Source organism: Lepisosteus platostomus, chromosome 15 (assembly GCF_059453375.1).
Source record: "Lepisosteus platostomus isolate fLepPlt1 chromosome 15, fLepPlt1.hap1, whole genome shotgun sequence".
Lineage (NCBI taxonomy): Eukaryota > Metazoa > Chordata > Actinopteri > Semionotiformes > Lepisosteidae > Lepisosteus > Lepisosteus platostomus.
Window position 1 is genome coordinate 885,152 of NC_142625.1, and position 23,337 is coordinate 908,488.

The window sequence follows — 23,337 nt, forward strand, 5'->3', positions numbered from 1 at the left end:
ATTGTATTGTTATAATAAATGTAAAAAAAAAAAAAAAAAATCTGTTCTTATCAGTTTAATATCTGATACGTCCCCCATCGGGGGACCACATATTAAACGGATTTTTGGAACAGGGAGCTGGATCAGGAGCTTGCTCCGTCCTCTCCACGCATCGGCCCGGTATTGCAGCGCCTCCGGGAGCGGTGCACCACCTTCTCTCAGCGGTGAAAAGACAGACGTAGGTAGCTAGCTAGCTAGCGAGCGAGCGAGCGAGCAAGCGAAGTGGACTGGAGCTCCTTCTTCTCGGGTCTCGTCCCTCGTCCCCCATCTGTGTGTCTCTGTGTTCTGTCTCTCTCTCGCCCTCTCGGTTCCCGTGCTCCCTCTGTGCGCTTTCCCGCGTCTCGACTCTCTGGGCAAGCAGGCCGGCCCCCTTTTCGGCTCCCGTGCGTTTTCCCTCCAAAAAACTTAGGTTTTTCAGCCTTTTCCCAGGGAGGCAGGCGTGGCTTGCTTGCTTGCTTGCTTGCTTGCTTGCTTGCTTGCTTGCGTGTGTGTCCGTCCCCGTCCCTGCAGGCGGGCCCCTTTCGACAGCTGGGCGTTTTCCCTCCCAAAAACTTAGTATATCCACCTTTTCTTTCTTTTTTTTCGGCAGGCAGGCAGGCAGGCAGGCAGGCGTGTGTGTGTGCGCGCGCGTCCCCGTCCCTCCCTCCCTCCCGAGAGAGAGCTGCCCCTTGCCTCTGCCCGCAGGTGCTGGCGCTCGGCTTTGGCTTGCAGCCGGTTGGGCGCAGCTGCTGCCGGTGGGAGGGGCCTAAGCTAAGGAGGCCGGGCGGCTGGCGCCCCCTGCGGCTGCGGTCGTTGTCGGGCCGTTGACAGAAGATCAAAGAGCAGGGCCCCCGCCCGGGACTGGCAGGAAGGCAGGCGGGCAGGCAAGAGAGAGGGGGAGCAGAGTCCCGCGGCAGGCCTCTGGCTGCAGGGAGGCCGGCAGCTGCGCGGGTCCCGGGCTCCAGAGGAGTCGGCCTGCGCCACTGTGCGCCAGCGGAACGCCCGCGCGTCGGTCCGCGCCTTTGTGGGCATCGCTTCTCGGCCTTTTGGCTAAGATCAAGTGTAGTATCTGTTCTTATCAGTTTAATATCTGATACGTCCCCCATCGGGGGACCACATATTAAACGGATTTTTGGAACAGGGAGCTGGATCAGGAGCTTGCTCCGTCCTCTCCACGCATCGGCCCGGTATTGCAGCGCCTCCGGGAGCGGTGCACCACCTTCTCTCAGCGGTGAAAAGACAGACGTAGGTAGCTAGCTAGCTAGCGAGCGAGCGAGCGAGCAAGCGAAGTGGACTGGAGCTCCTTCTTCTCGGGTCTCGTCCCTCGTCCCCCATCTGTGTGTCTCTGTGTTCTGTCTCTCTCTCGCCCTCTCGGTTCCCGTGCTCCCTCTGTGCGCTTTCCCGCGTCTCGACTCTCTGGGCAAGCAGGCCGGCCCCCTTTTCGGCTCCCGTGCGTTTTCCCTCCAAAAAACTTAGGTTTTTCAGCCTTTTCCCAGGGAGGCAGGCGTGGCTTGCTTGCTTGCTTGCTTGCTTGCGTGTGTGTCCGTCCCCGTCCCTGCAGGCGGGCCCCTTTCGACAGCTGGGCGTTTTCCCTCCAAAAAACTTAGTATATCCACCTTTTCTTTCTTTTTTTTCGGCAGGCAGGCAGGCAGGCAGGCGTGTGTGCGCGCGCGTCCCCGTCCCTCCCTCCCTCCCGAGAGAGAGCTGCCCCTTGCCTCTGCCCGCAGGTGCTGGCGCTCGGCTTTGGCTTGCAGCCGGTTGGGCGCAGCTGCTGCCGGTGGGAGGGGCCTAAGCTAAGGAGGCCGGGCGGCTGGCGCCCCCTGCGGCTGCGGTCGTTGTCGGGCCGTTGACAGAAGATCAAAGAGCAGGGCCCCCGCCCGGGACTGGCAGGAAGGCAGGCGGGCAGGCAAGAGAGAGGGGGAGCAGAGTCCCGCGGCAGGCCTCTGGCTGCAGGGAGGCCGGCAGCTGCGCGGGTCCCGGGCTCCAGAGGAGTCGGCCTGCGCCACTGTGCGCCAGCGGAACGCCCGCGCGTCGGTCCGCGCCTTTGTGGGCATCGCTTCTCGGCCTTTTGGCCAAGATATACTGGTGCGTGGCATGACCGCGGCCTGTAGTCTTTGCTGAGGGGACCTGAAGAGAGTGGGAGGAGAGTCGGAGGAGACTTTGGAGAAGGCTTTGGAGTCATCGGAGGAGGCACTACCTGCAGAGAGGACGTCAAGACAGCGGAGGGAGCGGAAGCGGGCTGAAGACTTCGAGCCACCACTGGAATCGCCCTGGGTTGAGCCCAGGGGGTGAAGGTGGGGCTCCCAAGATGACGTCGTGGAAGGGTGAGCTGCCTGCGGCATCGGCGGCCGAGCCCCAGATGTCCCGTGAGGGGCAAATGAAGGACTCGGTGCGCTTCGTGTTAAAAAATAAGGAGGAACGTGCAGAATGGATGGTGAGGGGAAAATTTGAGAAGGAAATTGTTTGTAAGGTTCTTGGAATTGAGCATAGGGATGTGCTGGCAATTCAAGATTTCCAGGCAAAATGTATTTATGATCTTACAGTGATGTCGGAACAGGAATGTATCAGGGTGTGGAACAAGATACAGCTTTTGAAGGAGTATGAGCCTTTGAACAAGTTTTGGGTGGAGCCCTTGTTCGCCCGGGAATTGAAGTCTGTGATGATCCATATGTTTAATCCACATCTGCCGGAAGCAGAAATTGTAACTTTTTTGCGAAGATTTATGGACATTCAGGGTGCAGGTCGGAAAATTTGGGACGAGGAACGTTATTGGACTGGAAAATGGAGATTTATGGCCCGTTTCCGCACGTGTGATTTCGCAGAAGGTGGAGTTTTGCGTCCCCCGGCTAATTTTTATATCGGATCGAATAGAGGTTATCTGCTGTACCCGGGTCAGCCGCGTACGTGCCGTAAATGTGGGCTGGATGGACATATTGCGATGGATTGTACAAATGAAGTATGTCGACGGTGTGGGAAGATTGGGCATGTGGCAGCAAGATGTAATAATCCTATAAGTTGCAATTTGTGCGGGGAACAGGACCATTTGTACAAAGCGTGTCCTAGAAGAGCGTCCAGTTTTGCCTCTGTGGTGTCCAGTAGGGCTTCTAGGACTGAAGAGCATGCGCCGCCTGCTGTTGAGGGTCAGGAGAGAAGAACAGGGGAAGAGGATCATCGGGTGGTGCCCCAGGAATCAGCGGTGCAAGGCCCAGGGGAAGGCACGTCCAGGTGTGAAGGGGTATTGGAGCAGCAGGTTGTGAGGGAAAGGAGGAGATCTGCACATAGTGAGCTTTTTGAAGGGGGTTTGGTTGCTCTAGGAGCGGAGGAAGTGACAGAAGGGGAAGCTGTTTCGTCACCTGCATGGCAAATTGTTGGGAAAGGGAAGAAGTATAAGAAAAGGGCAAGGGATGCCCGGGAAGATGAGGGGGTGAGAAAGGAGGAGAAAAGGGCTAAGGAAGCAGGTTCGTCATCAGAGGAGGGCGAGACCCCAGGGTCTGGTTCAGTTTCTGGAGAATCAGGGATGGAGGAAGAAGAGTATGTTTCAGGGGAGGAGTCAGGCGGAGAAGAAAACCAAGGGGAGGAGAAGAGTGACGTGAATGAAGAAGTGGAAGAGCAACAGTCGAAGGATGGTGAAGTCAGGGAAGAGGTGGTGGACAAAGAGATGGGAATAGAAACTGTACCCGAGCAAGAAGAAAGAAAACCACCGGACCCGTCCGCGGAAAGCCAAGGAAAGGGGTCACCCCAAGAGGAGAATCCGGGGGAAGCGAGTGAGATTAGCGGTTCTGAGGTGGATGGGACTTTGCAACTTAGTGGTGTTCCCAGATCGGAGGAAGAGTTTTCTCCAGGTCTGGGGTTTCTCCTGACCCCCTCGTGTTTGACGCCGCCAAACGCGGATGGGATGGGGGAGGGGTATAGTTTTTTTGATTCAGATTCCTCATAACTGTATTCATGGACATCAAAAAGATTGTCTCATGTAATGTTCAAGGTCTGAGGAATAATGTGAAGAGGCGAGCGGTGTTTTCCTACCTTGCAGATTTATACCCTAGTCTCTGTTTCCTCCAGGAGGTACATTTGGAGGGTCCCAAGGATGTGAGTAATTTCTCTAGTGAGTGGAAGAAAGGCCCCTCTTGGTGGAGTGTGGGAGGGGTGCACTCCTCTGGCTTGGGTATTTTATGTGGGGATCTAGGCTTTCATGCCACGGAGGTGACCTCTGTAGTGCCCGGGCGCCTTTTGGTGGTGGATGGGTCTTGGGGGAAGGTTAGGGTGCGGGTGGTCGGGGTGTATGCCCCAGCTGTGAGAGCTTTGCAGCCTTCCTTTTTGAAAGATCTAGAGCCTTGGTTATATACAAACAGGGAGATTTTTTTAGGGGGAGACTTTAATATTGATATTTCGGATATGCAAGGTGGGAGTGCATGCAGATTGAGAGAATTGGTTCAACGCTTTAACTTAAGGGATTGTTTTAAAGAAGTTAAACAGGGTGCTAAACAGTATACATGGGAGAACAGTAGAGGACATAGACGCCGGTTGGATTACGTTTTTACATCTTGGAGGTGTAAAATTCAGAGATTGCATGTGATTCCAAATTGGTTTTCGGATCATATGGTTTTGATGGTCTCTTTTGAGTCTGTATGTCCGCGGTTTGGCGTGAATAGTTGGAGGATGAATGTGTCAGTTTTAGAAGAGGCGGGTTACCGTGTTTTAATTTCAGATTTTATTGATAGTTTTAAGAACAAGAGTTCGGTTTTTGCGTCGAAAATTGAATGGTGGGAGGCATGTAAGAGGAAGGTGGCGGGTCTCACTATGACGTATTGCCGAAAAAGAAGGTACGAGGAGAAGAAAGTGCTCGCGTTCTTGCAAAAAGAGCTTGAGAAGGTGTATACGGATTTTAATACCACTGGTTTTTTTCAGGAGGATAAGGCGTCTAAGTTAAGGTCTACACTGAAAGAGGCCTGGATGAAGAAGGCCAAAGATTTCCTTTTTAGAATAAAAGGTGTGGTCTTGGAAAAGGATGAGCAGTGCTCTGCGCAGTTTTTTGGTTCGGTGCGAGCCAGACAGGAGAGGACCCTCTTAAAGGAGCTCAAGATGGCAGAGGGAAAAATCTCAGATGACATGGAAGAGATGGTGACATACGCCACAAATTATTACAAGGACTTATTCTCGGAGGAGACAGTTAGACGGGATGTGTGGGATAGCTTACTGGAAGGCATTGATTGCGTGTTCGATGCTTCTGAATTAGACCAGATTGTGTCGTCCGTCGAATTGAGGGAGGCAATGCTAGGTTTGAGAACAGGCAGTGTCCCAGGGGTGGATGGTCTTCCAATAGAATTTTATCGCGCTTTTTGGGATCAATTAGAGCCTCTTTTGATGGAAGTTTTTAAAGAAATCCTCGCTGGCAAAGGCCTGGGGTCGACTATGAAAAGAGGGATTATTAAGTTGATACATAAGAAGGGTGACCAAAGTGTTTTAGATAATTGGAGACCCATTCAGCTCTTATGTAGCGATTACAAGATTCTCGCTAGATTACTGGGGCGACGTCTAAGGAAGGTGATGGGTACCATGGTGGGCATAGACCAAACATGTGGGGTGGAAGGTCGTAGAGCAAGTTGGACGTTGCAATTGATTAGAGATGTAGTAGAGTGGGTGGAGGATAGAGGTCTTCCCCTCATGATGGTTAATTTGGATCAAAATAAAGCCTTTGATAGGGTCCACCATGGCTTTCTTTGGGAGGCCTTGAGGCGATTAGGGTGTAGTGAAAACTTTGTTGGATGGTTGCGGGCTCTTTACAAAGATGCTGAATCCAGTGTATGTGTGAATGGTTTCTTAGGGGAAAGTTTTATTGTCCAACGTGGAGTGCGACAGGGATGCCCATTGTCTCCCCTGTTGTATGTGTTATATCTGGAGCCCCTGTTGAAGAAAATCCGTAGTGATCGTTTGGTAGAGGGTATCCTCATCCCAGGGAGTGGTGGGTTTCGAGTCAAAGTAGCCGCTTATGCGGATGATGTTTCCTTATTTTTAAGCTCGGATTTTAGTTTGTATAGAATTTTAGCAATTATTCAGGATTTTACGGTTGGGACCGGGGCTTTCTTAAATGTGAATAAGTGTACTATAAAATATTTTGGAACATGGAAACACAGGAAAGATGCAGTTGGTGGGATTCAGGTAGCAGATGGGCCTGTGAAAGTATTGGGGATTCTTTTCCAGGCATCTGGTTCGTCCGATATTAATTGGGAGGCTCGTCTGCGGGTAATGTATCAAAGGTTGGGCCTTTGGCGACAAAGACCTTTGTCCTTGGTAGGGAAGGTTTTAGTAATAAAGGTAGATATCCTCCCGCTTTTGCTTTATTTAGCGGAAGTGTTTCCTCTACCTGGGCGCTATCGGAGGAAGGTAGTGAGAGCAGTGTTCAGTTTTATCTGGAGTGGGAAGTATGAATACATACGGAGAAGCGACATGTACAGAACAGTGGAGGAGGGAGGCAGGGGAGTCCCAGATATCCCCCTGAAGATGGACTGTCTTTTCATTGCTAGAGTGTGTTCTTTGCTGCATGCTTCAGTGTCCCATCCGTGCAGATTTTTTGTTTTATTGTGGTTATCTCAGAATGTAAGACACCTGGTACTTTGGTCAAACGCTACCCCAAAGGCGGAAAAACCCCCGTGGCATTACAAACACATTATCGAATGGATTAAAAAACATCCTGAGGTTAGAGAGGGGCAGGTAATGTTGGATCATAGACGCATGTATAGAATGATAAGAACGGAGGAGAGTCAGGCTGTGATGGGGGTGACTACAGAGGTGTGGAAAAGGATTCAGCCAAGTGGTTTGGACAACCGTCATAAGGACCTGAATTGGTTGGGGGTGTGGGGCAGACTGGCAGTCCGCGAAACCATGTGCAAGCATGGACTGTCGAGACAGCCTTTATGCCCCAGGCTGACATGTACGGAAGTCGAGTCCATAAAGCACGCTTTGTGGGACTGTAGGTTTTCGGGCGAAGTGTGGAGCCGCTGTGCCCCTTTGTGTTTTTTGGTGACAAAGGATTTTGTTTTAACTTTTGCACTGATTATGAGGGGCATGCCGCGTGTCAAGAAATGGAGTGGTAATTTTCTGCTCTGGGTTATGCTAAGTATTATTAAGTTCCACATTTGGGCGTCAAGGGACGACTTGGTCAAACACAACGTGCAAGTTACAAGTGGGATGGTGGTAGGGAGAATTAGAGCAGATGTGTGCGGGAGAATTAAAAGGGATGTTTTGAGATGGGGTTTTTCGGCGGCCAAAGAAAGGTGGAAGGGGTTGTTTCCGCTATATGGAGAATCCTGAGGGGAAGGATCAAATTAGTGATGGTGTATTTTTGTTTAAAAAGTGTTGAGGGGTTTTTTGGTGTTATGGGTGGTTGGTTTATTTCTGTTGACCGGGTAATAATTTGGGAAGGGAGGAGTTGATTGGAATAAGGGGCGGGGTTAGGGAAATGGGGCGGGTTTGTGGTATATTGGTTTCTGTGGGAGTGTGTCTTTTGGGGATAACTTTGTTTGGTTCTGAGTTGGGTTTGTTTTTATTCCTTTTGTATTATTGTTTATTTATAAAAAAAAAAAAAAAAAATCTGTTCTTATCAGTTTAATATCTGATACGTCCCCCATCGGGGGACCACATATTAAACGGATTTTTGGAACAGGGAGCTGGATCAGGAGCTTGCTCCGTCCTCTCCACGCATCGGCCCGGTATTGCAGCGCCTCCGGGAGCGGTGCACCACCTTCTCTCAGCGGTGAAAAGACAGACGTAGGTAGCTAGCTAGCTAGCGAGCGAGCGAGCGAGCAAGCGAAGTGGACTGGAGCTCCTTCTTCTCGGGTCTCGTCCCTCGTCCCCCATCTGTGTGTCTCTGTGTTCTGTCTCTCTCTCGCCCTCTCGGTTCCCGTGCTCCCTCTGTGCGCTTTCCCGCGTCTCGACTCTCTGGGCAAGCAGGCCGGCCCCCTTTTCGGCTCCCGTGCGTTTTCCCTCCAAAAAACTTAGGTTTTTCAGCCTTTTCCCAGGGAGGCAGGCGTGGCTTGCTTGCTTGCTTGCTTGCTTGCTTGCTTGCTTGCTTGCGTGTGTGTCCGTCCCCGTCCCTGCAGGCGGGCCCCTTTCGACAGCTGGGCGTTTTCCCTCCCAAAAACTTAGTATATCCACCTTTTCTTTCTTTTTTTTCGGCAGGCAGGCAGGCAGGCAGGCAGGCGTGTGTGTGTGCGCGCGCGTCCCCGTCCCTCCCTCCCTCCCGAGAGAGAGCTGCCCCTTGCCTCTGCCCGCAGGTGCTGGCGCTCGGCTTTGGCTTGCAGCCGGTTGGGCGCAGCTGCTGCCGGTGGGAGGGGCCTAAGCTAAGGAGGCCGGGCGGCTGGCGCCCCCTGCGGCTGCGGTCGTTGTCGGGCCGTTGACAGAAGATCAAAGAGCAGGGCCCCCGCCCGGGACTGGCAGGAAGGCAGGCGGGCAGGCAAGAGAGAGGGGGAGCAGAGTCCCGCGGCAGGCCTCTGGCTGCAGGGAGGCCGGCAGCTGCGCGGGTCCCGGGCTCCAGAGGAGTCGGCCTGCGCCACTGTGCGCCAGCGGAACGCCCGCGCGTCGGTCCGCGCCTTTGTGGGCATCGCTTCTCGGCCTTTTGGCTCAGATCTGAAAAGTACGTGGCCTGACCGCGGCTTGACGACTGGGCTGGGGGACGAGAAGGGCGGCGGAGGAGCGGCTGGAGAGCGGAGCGGAGCGGTGCGGCCAAACTTACCTGGAGGACTGAAGTGCGGACAGACAGGAGGAGATCCCGGATCTTTTTTTGTTGGCAGAGAGAGAGAGCCGAGGAAGGAGCGGAGGAGCGTCGGGCCCTGGTCATCCTTGCGATGGCCTGGGCTATGGATCCTGCTGAAAAGCAGGGGAATGGGCCGAGTGTGAAGTGGACGATTCGGTTTGAGTGGAACCTGGAGAGAGAGATGCCGGGAAGAGAGGAATTTGTGGAGAAGGTTGTGATGAAGACCCTACAGGTAGGAACTTATGATGCTAAGTGTATACAGCAGAACCGACCAGGAAGATATTTCGACATGTCTTTGCGGGATGAAGCAACATACAAGAAGGTATCGGAGTTGTGTGTGGAAAAGGCGGAGAGGCAATGGCTGAGAGATTTTAAGTGTTTGGGATTGGCTACAGATGACACCAGGTCAATTATTGTGCACATGTATGATCCGTTTGTGGAGGAGGATGATGTCACGGCTTTTTTAGAAGCACATACCGAATCTGCGGGGAAACCAAAGAAAATTAACGGCAGGTTTGGTTATTGGACCGGGAGGTGGCAGTATAATGTTACGCTGAGGGCCAATCCGAATTATATAGGAGGGTTTTCACACCCCCCAGCCCTGTTTTCGTTGGGTTCGAGTCGTGGGTACCTTTTCTACCGTGATCAGCCCCCTTTTTGTCGCCGCTGTTATGAAATTGGACATTTTGAAAAGGACTGTAAAGCAACAGAGTGCACAAGATGCCATGAAAGGGGACACATGAAAAAGAACTGTCGTATCAAATTGTGTTCTTTGTGTGGGGCTGATACCCACGGGTATAGGAGTTGTCTTTGGAGAGATCTGAGCTATGTTGCAGCGAAAAAGGGACTTCTGGAGAGTGCCATCGAGGCGGAGGACGAGGAGGAGGAGGAGGAGGAGTGGAGCGGGCAGCGCGTACGTTCCAAGGAGAGGAGGAGGAGACGTGGGAAGAATTTGCCTGCTGGAGGAGGGAAGGTAAAGGTTGCGGAGGAAGGCCGGGGGCCCCGAGAGAGCAGTGGTGGGGCGGGATCAGCAGGTGTTCGTCCAGCAGAGCAGCCGGAGGAGACAGTCCAGAGTCCTACGGAAACAGCGCAGGAAACAGCGCAGGAGGCGGCGCAGGAGGCAGCGCAGGGAGTGGAGCGGGAAGTGGTGCAGGAAACGGCGCAGGAAATGGCGCAGGAAACAGTGCAAGAAACGGAGCCGGAAAGCGGGCGAGAGGAGGAGAGCACAGGTGGAAAGGTGAACCCTAAGAGGCACCGAGGGGACAATGACGAACAAGTTTCGTCCGAAGGTAAGAAGGCCAAAATTAAAGCAGGTGCTGGGGTGGCAGAAGGAGGCGAGCGGAGTCAAGGAGAAGGAGAAGGCGGCCAGGAGGTCCTGGAGCATCGCCAGGAAGATCCGGGAGGATCGGAGGACATGGAGGGGTCTTTGCCGCCGGGGCAGCCGGTGCGGGCGACTGGGTCTTGCAACCCGTTCTCCGTAATGGCTGGTCTGCAGGGGGACGAGAGTCCATGTGCCTCATGCCTACCCGACACACCGGGCCGGGCAGAAGGAATGGATGTGGAGATGGAGGTAGGAGATTTCAACGAGAGGGGGTATGTGGAACCGGAGAGGGCGGCCAGTCTTATTGGGACGATCAGCCCCTCGACAGGGCTCTCAGAGGACGGGATGGACAGTGAGAGCTCTAGCGACATGCCATGACCCTCACTGTTGCAACTATCAATGTGAGAGGACTGAAAAATAAAGAAAAAAGGACAGCTGTCTTCGATGAGGTAAAGGCGCGGCGGTTTGATATTTGTGTATTGCAGGAAGTACATTTAGCTGGACACAAGGACGCAGATCAATTCCGGAAGGAGTGGAGTGGCGGAAGATCTTGGTGGAGCATAGGAGGAGTCCATTCCTCCGGAATAGGTATACTTTGTGGTACTAGAGATTTCATGCCACAGGATGTTAGATCAATAGTTCCTGGCAGATTGCTGGTAGTAGATGGGCGGTGGAGGGATGTGCCTTTAAGAGTGATTGGAGTGTATGCGCCTGCAGACAGGAGGATGCAAAGTGATTTTCTGAAAGACTTGGAACCCGCGCTTTTTACAAATAGAGGCGTGTTGTTAGTTGGGGATTTTAACACTGATCTGACGGACACACAAGGGGAAGGGAATGCTGCACTAGGGAAGATTATAAATGGGTTTAAGCTAAAAGACGGGTTTAAAGACCTAAACCATTACACTTGGGACAACAGCCGTGGAATACGAAGACGTTTGGATTATATTTTTCATAATCTAGGTTTGGACATAAGGGAAAAGGCAGTAGTACCCTTATGGTTTTCAGACCACGCCTGTTTGTTTGTGACTTTTAATGCTGGGAAAGCGGGCTTTCAGACGAGATATTGGAGGCTAAACCGAATGGTGCTAGAGGATAAGGAGTATCAGGCCAGTGTTATTCGCCTGCTCAAACACTTTGCGGAGATGCGGCAAAGGTTTGCGACGGCAACAGAGTGGTGGGAGACTTGTAAGCGAATAATTGCCAAGATCACTAAGACCTACTGCGCAGCGCGCCGACAGAGTGAGAGGGAAGAACTGACTGGCCTCCAAAGGGAGCTAGAGAGGCTTTACACTGAAGCTAACCAAGGGCGGGATTTTAATGTGGAAGCCGTCACTAGGGTGAAAGCTTTGCTCCGGGCAAAATGGCTGCGAAGAGCCAAGGAGTATCTGTTTCGGCTTAGAGGTACCCAGCTGGAGGGGGAAGAACAATGCTCATCTCAGTTTTTTAGCTCAGTGAGAACACAGCAGGAGGAAACCTGGATGGAGAAGCTGGTGAGTGGAAACGGGGATGTGGCGGAAAGCACTGACGAGATGTTGGAATGTGCTATGAACTATTACGGAGCTCTTTTTGCAGAAAAACAGGTGGATGGAGAAGTGCGGAGCAGGTTGATGGCCAGAGTGCAAAACAAGATCCAGGATGATGCTGGTTTGACGGCCCCCATAACAGCTGGGGAAATAAGAGAGGCCATGAGAGGCCTGCGTAAAGGTACTGCTCCCGGTGTGGATGGCTTGCCTACCGATTTTTATGATGTTTTTTGGGAACAGGTGGAGCCCTTTCTACTACAGGTTTTTACCGAAATCTTAGAGATCGGGGAGTTGGGACCTTCCATGAAGACCGGGATCTTGGCCCTGATATATAAGAAGAAGGGGGAAAAGTCTGAGCTGGACAACTGGAGGCCTATCCAATTGTTATGCACGGACTATAAGATCCTCGCAAGAGTCTTGGTGAGGAGGCTAAGAGACATCATGCCGCACTTGGTAAGTGAAGATCAGACTTGTGCAGTGGCTGGGAGGAAGATCTCTTGGAATTTACAACTTGTGAGAGATGTGGTGGAGTGGGTGGACGACAGAAAGCTTCCTTTGATGCTAGTCAATCTCGACCAAAACAAGGCGTTTGACAGAGTCCATCATGCAGTCTTATGGGAGATTCTAGCAAAGATGGGAGTGAGCGCGAAGTTCATTGAGTGGATAAGAACACTGTACAGGTCGGTGGAGACAAGAGTGCGCATTAATGGTGCGGTAGGTGGAGGAATCCCCGTTTCCTGTGGTGTGCGACAGGGGTGCCCCCTGTCCCCTCTGCTTTATATTTTGTATTTGGAGCCTTTTTTGGACAGGATCCGGGAAGACCCAGGAGTGAGAGGCGTCATGGTGCCGGGAAGCAAAGGAAGGCAGGTGAAGGCCATTGCATACGCAGATGACATCACCCTGTTCTTGAGCTCAGAGGAGAGTCTGCACCGTGTACTCAGCATTGCTCAGGAATTTGAGGTCGGTACGGGGGCAAGGCTAAACAAGAGTAAGAGCACGATCAAGTACTGGGGTACCTGGAGAGAGAAAAAGGACGAGATTGGAGGGCTCTCAGTGTTGCAGTCCCCAGTCAAGATCCTCGGAGTCCAGTTCCACTCTGAAGGTGCCGCCCGGCTGAACTGGGAGGAGAAAATAAAGAAAGTGAACACAAAGCTGGGATTGTGGCAGCATAGGTCTCTGACTTTTCTTGGGAAGGTATTGGTTTTGAAAGTTGAGGTAATGCCGCTGCTTTTCCACCTGGCAGTGGTTTATCCTATGCCGGCCAGGTTGCGGAAGGAACTAGTACGCACGGTTTTTGCTTTCATGTGGGGGCAAAAATATGAATACATCAGGCGCACAGATATGTACAGGTCAGTGGAGGAAGGAGGGAGGGGGGTCCCAGACTTACCTTTGAAGATTGACTGTGCTTTTGTCTCCAGCCTTTGTGAAGTCCTGCATGGCAATCCGGCGCATTTCTGCAAGTTTTTTGTTCATCTGTGGTTCGCCCCTGTAATGAAACACCTGGTACAGTGGACAAATACTACGCCAAAAGCAGAGCGACTACCGTGGCACTATCGGCACGCGGTGCATTGGCTGAGGAATCATCAGGCGGTAAAGGCAGGGTTAACTTCCCTTAGCCACCGGGCAATGTACAAGGAGCTGAGAGAGGACAACAGTGCAGCAGTGGTGGGAGTGTCCCGCGGAACCTGGACACGCATACAACCCAAGCCCTTGGACAACAGGATGTGTGATCTGAACTGGTTGTGTGTATGGGGTAGGCTGGCGGTGAGGGAGGTTCTGAATAAACATGGCTTATCCAGACAGAAAGAATGTCCCCGTTTGATGTGTACCAGGGAGGAAACAGTTAAACATGTTTTTTGGGAATGTGACTTTACACAGCAGGTGTGGAGGGAGTGCACAGGGTGGGTGCCATCTTTTTTTTCACAGGAACGGCTAAGCTACGAGATGGTGATAAAAGGTTTGGCTGGGGTAAAGAAGTGGAATGAGAAGTTTTTGGTGTGGTTGTTGATTAGTTTGGTGAAATTGTATGTGTGGCAAGACAGAAGTAATTTAGTGAAACATGGGGTGCAAGGGTCAGTGGGAGCTGTGGTATGGAGAGTGAGACATGACATTGGGAACCGGGTGAAGTGGGACATAAGGAAGTGGGGATTTTCTGCGGCAAAAGAAAGATGGAAAGATTTGTTTGTGTTAGGGGTTTAAAGTAGAAATAAGAAAGAGTAAATGTGGGGCTTAAATGGGTAGTTTGCATAAGGGGTGGAGCTATGGAAATGAGATGTATATCGGATAGCAGAGTGACGGGGGTGGGAAGTGATGAACAACTGTACCTAAGTATGAATGTGTCAAGACTTTGTGTTTGCTATGTAATTTTTTCTGTTAAATCTGGAATAGTTTCTTTGTATAATGTGATGATTTGATTTTGTTAGTCTGTTACCCTAGGTTGTCTAACTGATGGTTTTTTGTTGTCGATTGTGATTCAGTGTATGACTTGTTATGATTTGTTTTAATAAAAAAAAAAAAAAAAAAAAAATCTGTTCTTATCAGTTTAATATCTGATACGTCCCCCATCGGGGGACCACATATTAAACGGATTTTTGGAACAGGGAGCTGGATCAGGAGCTTGCTCCGTCCTCTCCACGCATCGGCCCGGTATTGCAGCGCCTCCGGGAGCGGTGCACCACCTTCTCTCAGCGGTGAAAAGACAGACGTAGGTAGCTAGCTAGCTAGCGAGCGAGCGAGCGAGCAAGCGAAGTGGACTGGAGCTCCTTCTTCTCGGGTCTCGTCCCTCGTCCCCCATCTGTGTGTCTCTGTGTTCTGTCTCTCTCTCGCCCTCTCGGTTCCCGTGCTCCCTCTGTGCGCTTTCCCGCGTCTCGACTCTCTGGGCAAGCAGGCCGGCCCCCTTTTCGGCTCCCGTGCGTTTTCCCTCCAAAAAACTTAGGTTTTTCAGCCTTTTCCCAGGGAGGCAGGCGTGGCTTGCTTGCTTGCTTGCTTGCTTGCTTGCTTGCTTGCTTGCGTGTGTGTCCGTCCCCGTCCCTGCAGGCGGGCCCCTTTCGACAGCTGGGCGTTTTCCCTCCCAAAAACTTAGTATATCCACCTTTTCTTTCTTTTTTTTCGGCAGGCAGGCAGGCAGGCAGGCAGGCGTGTGTGTGTGCGCGCGCGTCCCCGTCCCTCCCTCCCTCCCGAGAGAGAGCTGCCCCTTGCCTCTGCCCGCAGGTGCTGGCGCTCGGCTTTGGCTTGCAGCCGGTTGGGCGCAGCTGCTGCCGGTGGGAGGGGCCTAAGCTAAGGAGGCCGGGCGGCTGGCGCCCCCTGCGGCTGCGGTCGTTGTCGGGCCGTTGACAGAAGATCAAAGAGCAGGGCCCCCGCCCGGGACTGGCAGGAAGGCAGGCGGGCAGGCAAGAGAGAGGGGGAGCAGAGTCCCGCGGCAGGCCTCTGGCTGCAGGGAGGCCGGCAGCTGCGCGGGTCCCGGGCTCCAGAGGAGTCGGCCTGCGCCACTGTGCGCCAGCGGAACGCCCGCGCGTCGGTCCGCGCCTTTGTGGGCATCGCTTCTCGGCCTTTTGGCCAAGATATACTGGTGCGTGGCATGACCGCGGCCTGTAGTCTTTGCTGAGGGGACCTGAAGAGAGTGGGAGGAGAGTCGGAGGAGACTTTGGAGAAGGCTTTGGAGTCATCGGAGGAGGCACTACCTGCAGAGAGGACGTCAAGACAGCGGAGGGAGCGGAAGCGGGCTGAAGACTTCGAGCCACCACTGGAATCGCCCTGGGTTGAGCCCAGGGGGTGAAGGTGGGGCTCCCAAGATGACGTCGTGGAAGGGTGAGCTGCCTGCGGCATCGGCGGCCGAGCCCCAGATGTCCCGTGAGGGGCAAATGAAGGACTCGGTGCGCTTCGTGTTAAAAAATAAGGAGGAACGTGCAGAATGGATGGTGAGGGGAAAATTTGAGAAGGAAATTGTTTGTAAGGTTCTTGGAATTGAGCATAGGGATGTGCTGGCAATTCAAGATTTCCAGGCAAAATGTATTTATGATCTTACAGTGATGTCGGAACAGGAATGTATCAGGGTGTGGAACAAGATACAGCTTTTGAAGGAGTATGAGCCTTTGAACAAGTTTTGGGTGGAGCCCTTGTTCGCCCGGGAATTGAAGTCTGTGATGATCCATATGTTTAATCCACATCTGCCGGAAGCAGAAATTGTAACTTTTTTGCGAAGATTTATGGACATTCAGGGTGCAGGTCGGAAAATTTGGGACGAGGAACGTTATTGGACTGGAAAATGGAGATTTATGGCCCGTTTCCGCACGTGTGATTTCGCAGAAGGTGGAGTTTTGCGTCCCCCGGCTAATTTTTATATCGGATCGAATAGAGGTTATCTGCTGTACCCGGGTCAGCCGCGTACGTGCCGTAAATGTGGGCTGGATGGACATATTGCGATGGATTGTACAAATGAAGTATGTCGACGGTGTGGGAAGATTGGGCATGTGGCAGCAAGATGTAATAATCCTATAAGTTGCAATTTGTGCGGGGAACAGGACCATTTGTACAAAGCGTGTCCTAGAAGAGCGTCCAGTTTTGCCTCTGTGGTGTCCAGTAGGGCTTCTAGGACTGAAGAGCATGCGCCGCCTGCTGTTGAGGGTCAGGAGAGAAGAACAGGGGAAGAGGATCATCGGGTGGTGCCCCAGGAATCAGCGGTGCAAGGCCCAGGGGAAGGCACGTCCAGGTGTGAAGGGGTATTGGAGCAGCAGTTTGTGAGGGAAAGGAGGAGATCTGCACATAGTGAGCTTTTTGAAGGGGGTTTGGTTGCTCTAGGAGCGGAGGAAGTGACAGAAGGGGAAGCTGTTTCGTCACCTGCATGGCAAATTGTTGGGAAAGGGAAGAAGTATAAGAAAAGGGCAAGGGATGCCCGGGAAGATGAGGGGGTGAGAAAGGAGGAGAAAAGGGCTAAGGAAGCAGGTTCGTCATCAGAGGAGGGCGAGACCCCAGGGTCTGGTTCAGTTTCTGGAGAATCAGGGATGGAGGAAGAAGAGTATGTTTCAGGGGAGGAGTCAGGCGGAGAAGAAAACCAAGGGGAGGAGAAGAGTGACGTGAATGAAGAAGTGGAAGAGCAACAGTCGAAGGATGGTGAAGTCAGGGAAGAGGTGGTGGACAAAGAGATGGGAATAGAAACTGTACCCGAGCAAGAAGAAAGAAAACCACCGGACCCGTCCGCGGAAAGCCAAGGAAAGGGGTCACCCCAAGAGGAGAATCCGGGGGAAGCGAGTGAGATTAGCGGTTCTGAGGTGGATGGGACTTTGCAACTTAGTGGTGTTCCCAGATCGGAGGAAGAGTTTTCTCCAGGTCTGGGGTTTCTCCTGACCCCCTCGTGTTTGACGCCGCCAAACGCGGATGGGATGGGGGAGGGGTATAGTTTTTTTGATTCAGATTCCTCATAACTGTATTCATGGACATCAAAAAGATTGTCTCATGTAATGTTCAAGGTCTGAGGAATAATGTGAAGAGGCGAGCGGTGTTTTCCTACCTTGCAGATTTATACCCTAGTCTCTGTTTCCTCCAGGAGGTACATTTGGAGGGTCCCAAGGATGTGAGTAATTTCTCTAGTGAGTGGAAGAAAGGCCCCTCTTGGTGGAGTGTGGGAGGGGTGCACTCCTCTGGCTTGGGTATTTTATGTGGGGATCTAGGCTTTCATGCCACGGAGGTGACCTCTGTAGTGCCCGGGCGCCTTTTGGTGGTGGATGGGTCTTGGGGGAAGGTTAGGGTGCGGGTGGTCGGGGTGTATGCCCCAGCTGTGAGAGCTTTGCAGCCTTCCTTTTTGAAAGATCTAGAGCCTTGGTTATATACAAACAGGGAGATTTTTTTAGGGGGAGACTTTAATATTGATATTTCGGATATGCAAGGTGGGAGTGCATGCAGATTGAGAGAATTGGTTCAACGCTTTAACTTAAGGGATTGTTTTAAAGAAGTTAAACAGGGTGCTAAACAGTATACATGGGAGAACAGTAGAGGACATAGACGCCGGTTGGATTACGTTTTTACATCTTGGAGGTGTAAAATTCAGAGATTGCATGTGATTCCAAATTGGTTTTCGGATCATATGGTTTTGATGGTCTCTTTTGAGTCTGTATGTCCGCGGTTTGGCGTGAATAGTTGGAGGATGAATGTGTCAGTTTTAGAAGAGGCGGGTTACCGTGTTTTAATTTCAGATTTTATTGATAGTTTTAAGAACAAGAGTTCGGTTTTTGCGTCGAAAATTGAATGGTGGGAGGCATGTAAGAGGAAGGTGGCGGGTCTCACTATGACGTATTGCCGAAAAAGAAGGTACGAGGAGAAGAAAGTGCTCGCGTTCTTGCAAAAAGAGCTGGAGAAGGTGTATACGGATTTTAATACCACTGGTTTTTTTCAGGAGGATAAGGCGTCTAAGTTAAGGTCTACACTGAAAGAGGCCTGGATGAAGAAGGCCAAAGATTTCCTTTTTAGAATAAAAGGTGTGGTCTTGGAAAAGGATGAGCAGTGCTCTGCGCAGTTTTTTGGTTCGGTGCGAGCCAGACAGGAGAGGACCCTCTTAAAGGAGCTCAAGATGGCAGAGGGAAAAATCTCAGATGACATGGAAGAGATGGTGACATACGCCACAAATTATTACAAGGACTTATTCTCGGAGGAGACAGTTAGACGGGATGTGTGGGATAGCTTACTGGAAGGCATTGATTGCGTGTTCGATGCCTCTGAATTAGACCAGATTGTGTCGTCCGTCGAATTGAGGGAGGCAATGCTAGGTTTGAGAACAGGCAGTGTCCCAGGGGTGGATGGTCTTCCAATAGAATTTTATCGCGCTTTTTGGGATCAATTAGAGCCTCTTTTGATGGAAGTTTTTAAAGAAATCCTCGCTGGCAAAGGCCTGGGGTCGACTATGAAAAGAGGGATTATTAAGTTGATACATAAGAAGGGTGACCAAAGTGTTTTAGATAATTGGAGACCCATTCAGCTCTTATGTAGCGATTACAAGATTCTCGCTAGATTACTGGGGCGACGTCTAAGGAAGGTGATGGGTACCATGGTGGGCATAGACCAAACATGTGGGGTGGAAGGTCGTAGAGCAAGTTGGACGTTGCAATTGATTAGAGATGTAGTAGAGTGGGTGGAGGATAGAGGTCTTCCCCTCATGATGGTTAATTTGGATCAAAATAAAGCCTTTGATAGGGTCCACCATGGCTTTCTTTGGGAGGCCTTGAGGCGATTAGGGTGTAGTGAAAACTTTGTTGGATGGTTGCGGGCTCTTTACAAAGATGCTGAATCCAGTGTATGTGTGAATGGTTTCTTAGGGGAAAGTTTTATTGTCCAACGTGGAGTGCGACAGGGATGCCCATTGTCTCCCCTGTTGTATGTGTTATATCTGGAGCCCCTGTTGAAGAAAATCCGTAGTGATCGTTTGGTAGAGGGTATCCTCATCCCAGGGAGTGGTGGGTTTCGAGTCAAAGTAGCCGCTTATGCGGATGATGTTTCCTTATTTTTAAGCTCGGATTTTAGTTTGTATAGAATTTTAGCAATTATTCAGGATTTTACGGTTGGGACCGGGGCTTTCTTAAATGTGAATAAGTGTACTATAAAATATTTTGGAACATGGAAACACAGGAAAGATGCAGTTGGTGGGATTCAGGTAGCAGATGGGCCTGTGAAAGTATTGGGGATTCTTTTCCAGGCATCTGGTTCGTCCGATATTAATTGGGAGGCTCGTCTGCGGGTAATGTATCAAAGGTTGGGCCTTTGGCGACAAAGACCTTTGTCCTTGGTAGGGAAGGTTTTAGTAATAAAGGTAGATATCCTCCCGCTTTTGCTTTATTTAGCGGAGGTGTTTCCTCTACCTGGGCGCTATCGGAGGAAGGTAGTGAGAGCAGTGTTCAGTTTTATCTGGAGTGGGAAGTATGAATACATACGGAGGAGCGACATGTACAGAACAGTGGAGGAGGGAGGCAGGGGAGTCCCAGATATCCCCCTGAAGATGGACTGTCTTTTCATTGCTAGAGTGTGTTCTTTGCTGCATGCTTCAGTGTCCCATCCGTGCAGATTTTTTGTTTTATTGTGGTTATCTCAGAATGTAAGACACCTGGTACTTTGGTCAAACGCTACCCCAAAGGCGGAAAAACCCCCGTGGCATTACAAACACATTATCGAATGGATTAAAAAACATCCTGAGGTTAGAGAGGGGCAGGTAATGTTGGATCATAGACGCATGTATAGAATGATAAGAACGGAGGAGAGTCAGGCTGTGATGGGGGTGACTACAGAGGTGTGGAAAAGGATTCAGCCAAGTGGTTTGGACAACCGTCATAAGGACCTGAATTGGTTGGGGGTGTGGGGCAGACTGGCAGTCCGCGAAACCATGTGGAAGCATGGACTGTCGAGACAGCCTTTATGCCCCAGGCTGACATGTACGGAAGTCGAGTCCATAAAGCACGCTTTGTGGGACTGTAGGTTTTCGGGCGAAGTGTGGAGCCGCTGTGCCCCTTTGTGTTTTTTGGTGACAAAGGATTTTGTTTTAACTTTTGCACTGATTATGAGGGGCATGCCGCGTGTCAAGAAATGGAGTGGTAATTTTCTGCTCTGGGTTATGCTAAGTATTATTAAGTTCCACATTTGGGCGTCAAGGGACGACTTGGTCAAACACAACGTGCAAGTTACAAGTGGGATGGTGGTAGGGAGAATTAGAGCAGATGTGTGCGGGAGAATCAAAAGGGATGTTTTGAGATGGGGTTTTTCGGCGGCCAAAGAAAGGTGGAAGGGGTTGTTTCCGCTATATGGAGAATCCTGAGGGGAAGGATCAAATTAGTGATGGTGTATTTTTGTTTAAAAAGTGTTGAGGGGTTTTTTGGTGTTATGGGTGGTTGGTTTATTTCTGTTGACCGGGTAATAATTTGGGAAGGGAGGAGGTGATTGGAATAAGGGGCGGGGTTAGGGAAATGGGGCGGGTTTGTGGTATATTGGTTTCTGTGGGAGTGTGTCTTGTGGGGATAACTTTGTTTGGTTCTGTGTTGGGTTTGTTTTTATTCCTTTTGTATTATTGTTTATTAATAAAAAAAAAAAAAAAAAAAAATCTGTTCTTATCAGTTTAATATCTGATACGTCCCCCATCGGGGGACCACATATTAAACGGATTTTTGGAACAGGGAGCTGGATCAGGAGCTTGCTCCGTCCTCTCCACGCATCGGCCCGGTATTGCAGCGCCTCCGGGAGCGGTGCACCACCTTCTCTCAGCGGTGAAAAGACAGACGTAGGTAGCTAGCTAGCTAGCGAGCGAGCGAGCGAGCAAGCGAAGTGGACTGGAGCTCCTTCTTCTCGGGTCTCGTCCCTCGTCCCCCATCTGTGTGTCTCTGTGTTCTGTCTCTCTCTCGCCCTCTCGGTTCCCGTGCTCCCTCTGTGCGCTTTCCCGCGTCTCGACTCTCTGGGCAAGCAGGCCGGCCCCCTTTTCGGCTCCCGTGCGTTTTCCCTCCAAAAAACTTAGGTTTTTCAGCCTTTTCCCAGGGAGGCAGGCGTGGCTTGCTTGCTTGCTTGCTTGCTTGCTTGCTTGCTTGCTTGCGTGTGTGTCCGTCCCCGTCCCTGCAGGCGGGCCCCTTTCGACAGCTGGGCGTTTTCCCTCCCAAAAACTTAGTATATCCACCTTTTCTTTCTTTTTTTTCGGCAGGCAGGCAGGCAGGCAGGCAGGCGTGTGTGTGTGCGCGCGCGTCCCCGTCCCTCCCTCCCTCCCGAGAGAGAGCTGCCCCTTGCCTCTGCCCGCAGGTGCTGGCGCTCGGCTTTGGCTTGCAGCCGGTTGGGCGCAGCTGCTGCCGGTGGGAGGGGCCTAAGCTAAGGAGGCCGGGCGGCTGGCGCCCCCTGCGGCTGCGGTCGTTGTCGGGCCGTTGACAGAAGATCAAAGAGCAGGGCCCCCGCCCGGGACTGGCAGGAAGGCAGGCGGGCAGGCAAGAGAGAGGGGGAGCAGAGTCCCGCGGCAGGCCTCTGGCTGCAGGGAGGCCGGCAGCTGCGCGGGTCCCGGGCTCCAGAGGAGTCGGCCTGCGCCACTGTGCGCCAGCGGAACGCCCGCGCGTCGGTCCGCGCCTTTGTGGGCATCGCTTCTCGGCCTTTTGGCTAAGATCAAGGTTCAAGTGGCCTGACCGCAGTTCCAAGATCTTAGTCCAGGGGGTCGGGAAGGCGAGGGGAGGATCGGACGGACCGGAAGGAATGGATTGCTGATGGTGGAACCTGGAAGACCGGAGCGGTGTGGACGAGGAGTTTGCTGAGGCGGTGGTCGGTGCTGGACGACGGCGTTTTGCTTGCCTGGAGGTTTCGGAAGGAGAGCTGAGGAGCATTGCTGGAGCGATGGCTGGGCATCCCTGGGCGAGGAAGGAGCGGAGGAAGAACTCCCTTTGTTTCTCGTTGAGGAGCCGCGATGGACCTGCTTTCTGGGACAGAGATAAGTTCAAGAATTTGGTTTTGATTCAATGTTTGGGTGTTGAATTGGCAGACGTATTTTGTCTCCAGGATTATTGTGCTCGGGGAGTGTTTGAACTAACTCTTGCAACAGAAGCCTTGTGTTTTGAAGTATGGAGAAAAGTTCAGGAGAGGAAAAATGAAGATCCTGTTAAGTCTTTTCGTGTTGAGCCAATGTTTGCTGGAGAGCTTACAGTAATGATGGTGCATGTTTTCGACTCATTTGTTCCGGAGGAGGATATTGTGTCTTTTTTACAGCAGTTTGTGGATCTGCAAGGAGCAGGGAGGAGGCACTTGGATCCTGATGGCGTGTGGAACGGGAAGCGGACGTATCTGATGAGACTGCGACTGGGGAACACGGCGGAGGAGGGGGTGATACATCCCCCTGCTTTCTTCGAGATCGGGACTCACAGGGGTTACCTGGTGTATTCTGGGCAGCCCCTCGCTTGCATGTTATGTGGAGAACGTGGACATTTTGCTGCACAGTGTGAGCCAGTGATTTGTAAACGGTGTGGGAAGTTGGGTCATGTGGCCAGGAATTGTGATCAGGAGAAAAAGTGTTATCTGTGTGATGAGCCTGGACATGGTCATCGGTATTGTATGAAAAATGTGAAGAAGAGAGTTGATACAAATGATGTGGGGGGTATTGGGAAAGAAGAGAGTGAAGTGGAAGGAGGAATTTCTGTTTCTGAAGATGTGGTAGTGCGTAGGGAGGGTTTTGTAAATGGGTTTCGTTGGGTGGAGGGTGATGTTAGGGATTTAGAACCAGATTTGACTGTAGATTTGAAGGAGGAAGAGAATGTATGTGTGGAAGAGAGGTTGACTGGGATTGATAACAGAACGAATGTGGCGGAGAATGCGGTAAGTGATGTGTCGAGTGCTGATAAGGGTTCGAGTAAACCTAAGTATCGTTGGGTGGAAGGTGATGTTAGGGACCTAGAACCAGATTGGACTGTAGATTTGAAGGAAGGAGGGAATGTGAAGGGGGAAGTAAGGGTGGGGCAGACGGTTAGGAAAAAAGGGAAAAAGAAGGGGAAGAGATGAAGGAGAATCAAGTTAATAGTCTTTCAGAGATCAGGGTTGCATTTGCATAAGGGGTGGGATTATGGGAAGGGCAAAGTGGGTTGTGGGGTTTTTGGTGGGGTGTTTAGAAATTGTGGAATTAAAATGAACTGTGACTTTGTTTTTGCTGTGTATTGTTTTTGTTATTAATTGAATGGGATTTGTATTAGTATAACAAGAAATTGTTTTGTTTCTTATATGAATTTTGGATTGTTTGAATT

General features: G+C 51.5%; 4 non-coding genes and 1 pseudogene across 4 annotated transcripts; all 5 read left to right on the top strand.

Annotated features, from left to right (window-relative positions):
- On the top strand, positions 1-193 carry LOC148647475 (U2 spliceosomal RNA). The gene has a single exon (XR_015927123.1). It is a non-coding gene; the product is annotated as a U2 spliceosomal RNA (small nuclear RNA).
- An 855-nt stretch (positions 194-1,048) lies between these two features.
- LOC148647476 (U2 spliceosomal RNA) lies at positions 1,049-1,239 on the top strand. The gene has a single exon (XR_015927423.1). It is a non-coding gene; the product is annotated as a U2 spliceosomal RNA (small nuclear RNA).
- Positions 1,240-7,571: 6,332 nt separating this feature from the next.
- On the top strand, positions 7,572-7,758 carry LOC148647477 (U2 spliceosomal RNA). The gene has a single exon (XR_015926876.1). It is a non-coding gene; the product is annotated as a U2 spliceosomal RNA (small nuclear RNA).
- A 6,346-nt stretch (positions 7,759-14,104) lies between these two features.
- Positions 14,105-14,291, top strand: LOC148647478 (U2 spliceosomal RNA). Its single transcript, XR_015927008.1, has one exon. It is a non-coding gene; the product is annotated as a U2 spliceosomal RNA (small nuclear RNA).
- A 6,345-nt stretch (positions 14,292-20,636) lies between these two features.
- Positions 20,637-20,837, top strand: LOC148647479 (U2 spliceosomal RNA; annotated as a pseudogene).
- Positions 20,838-23,337: the final 2,500 nt, after the last annotated feature.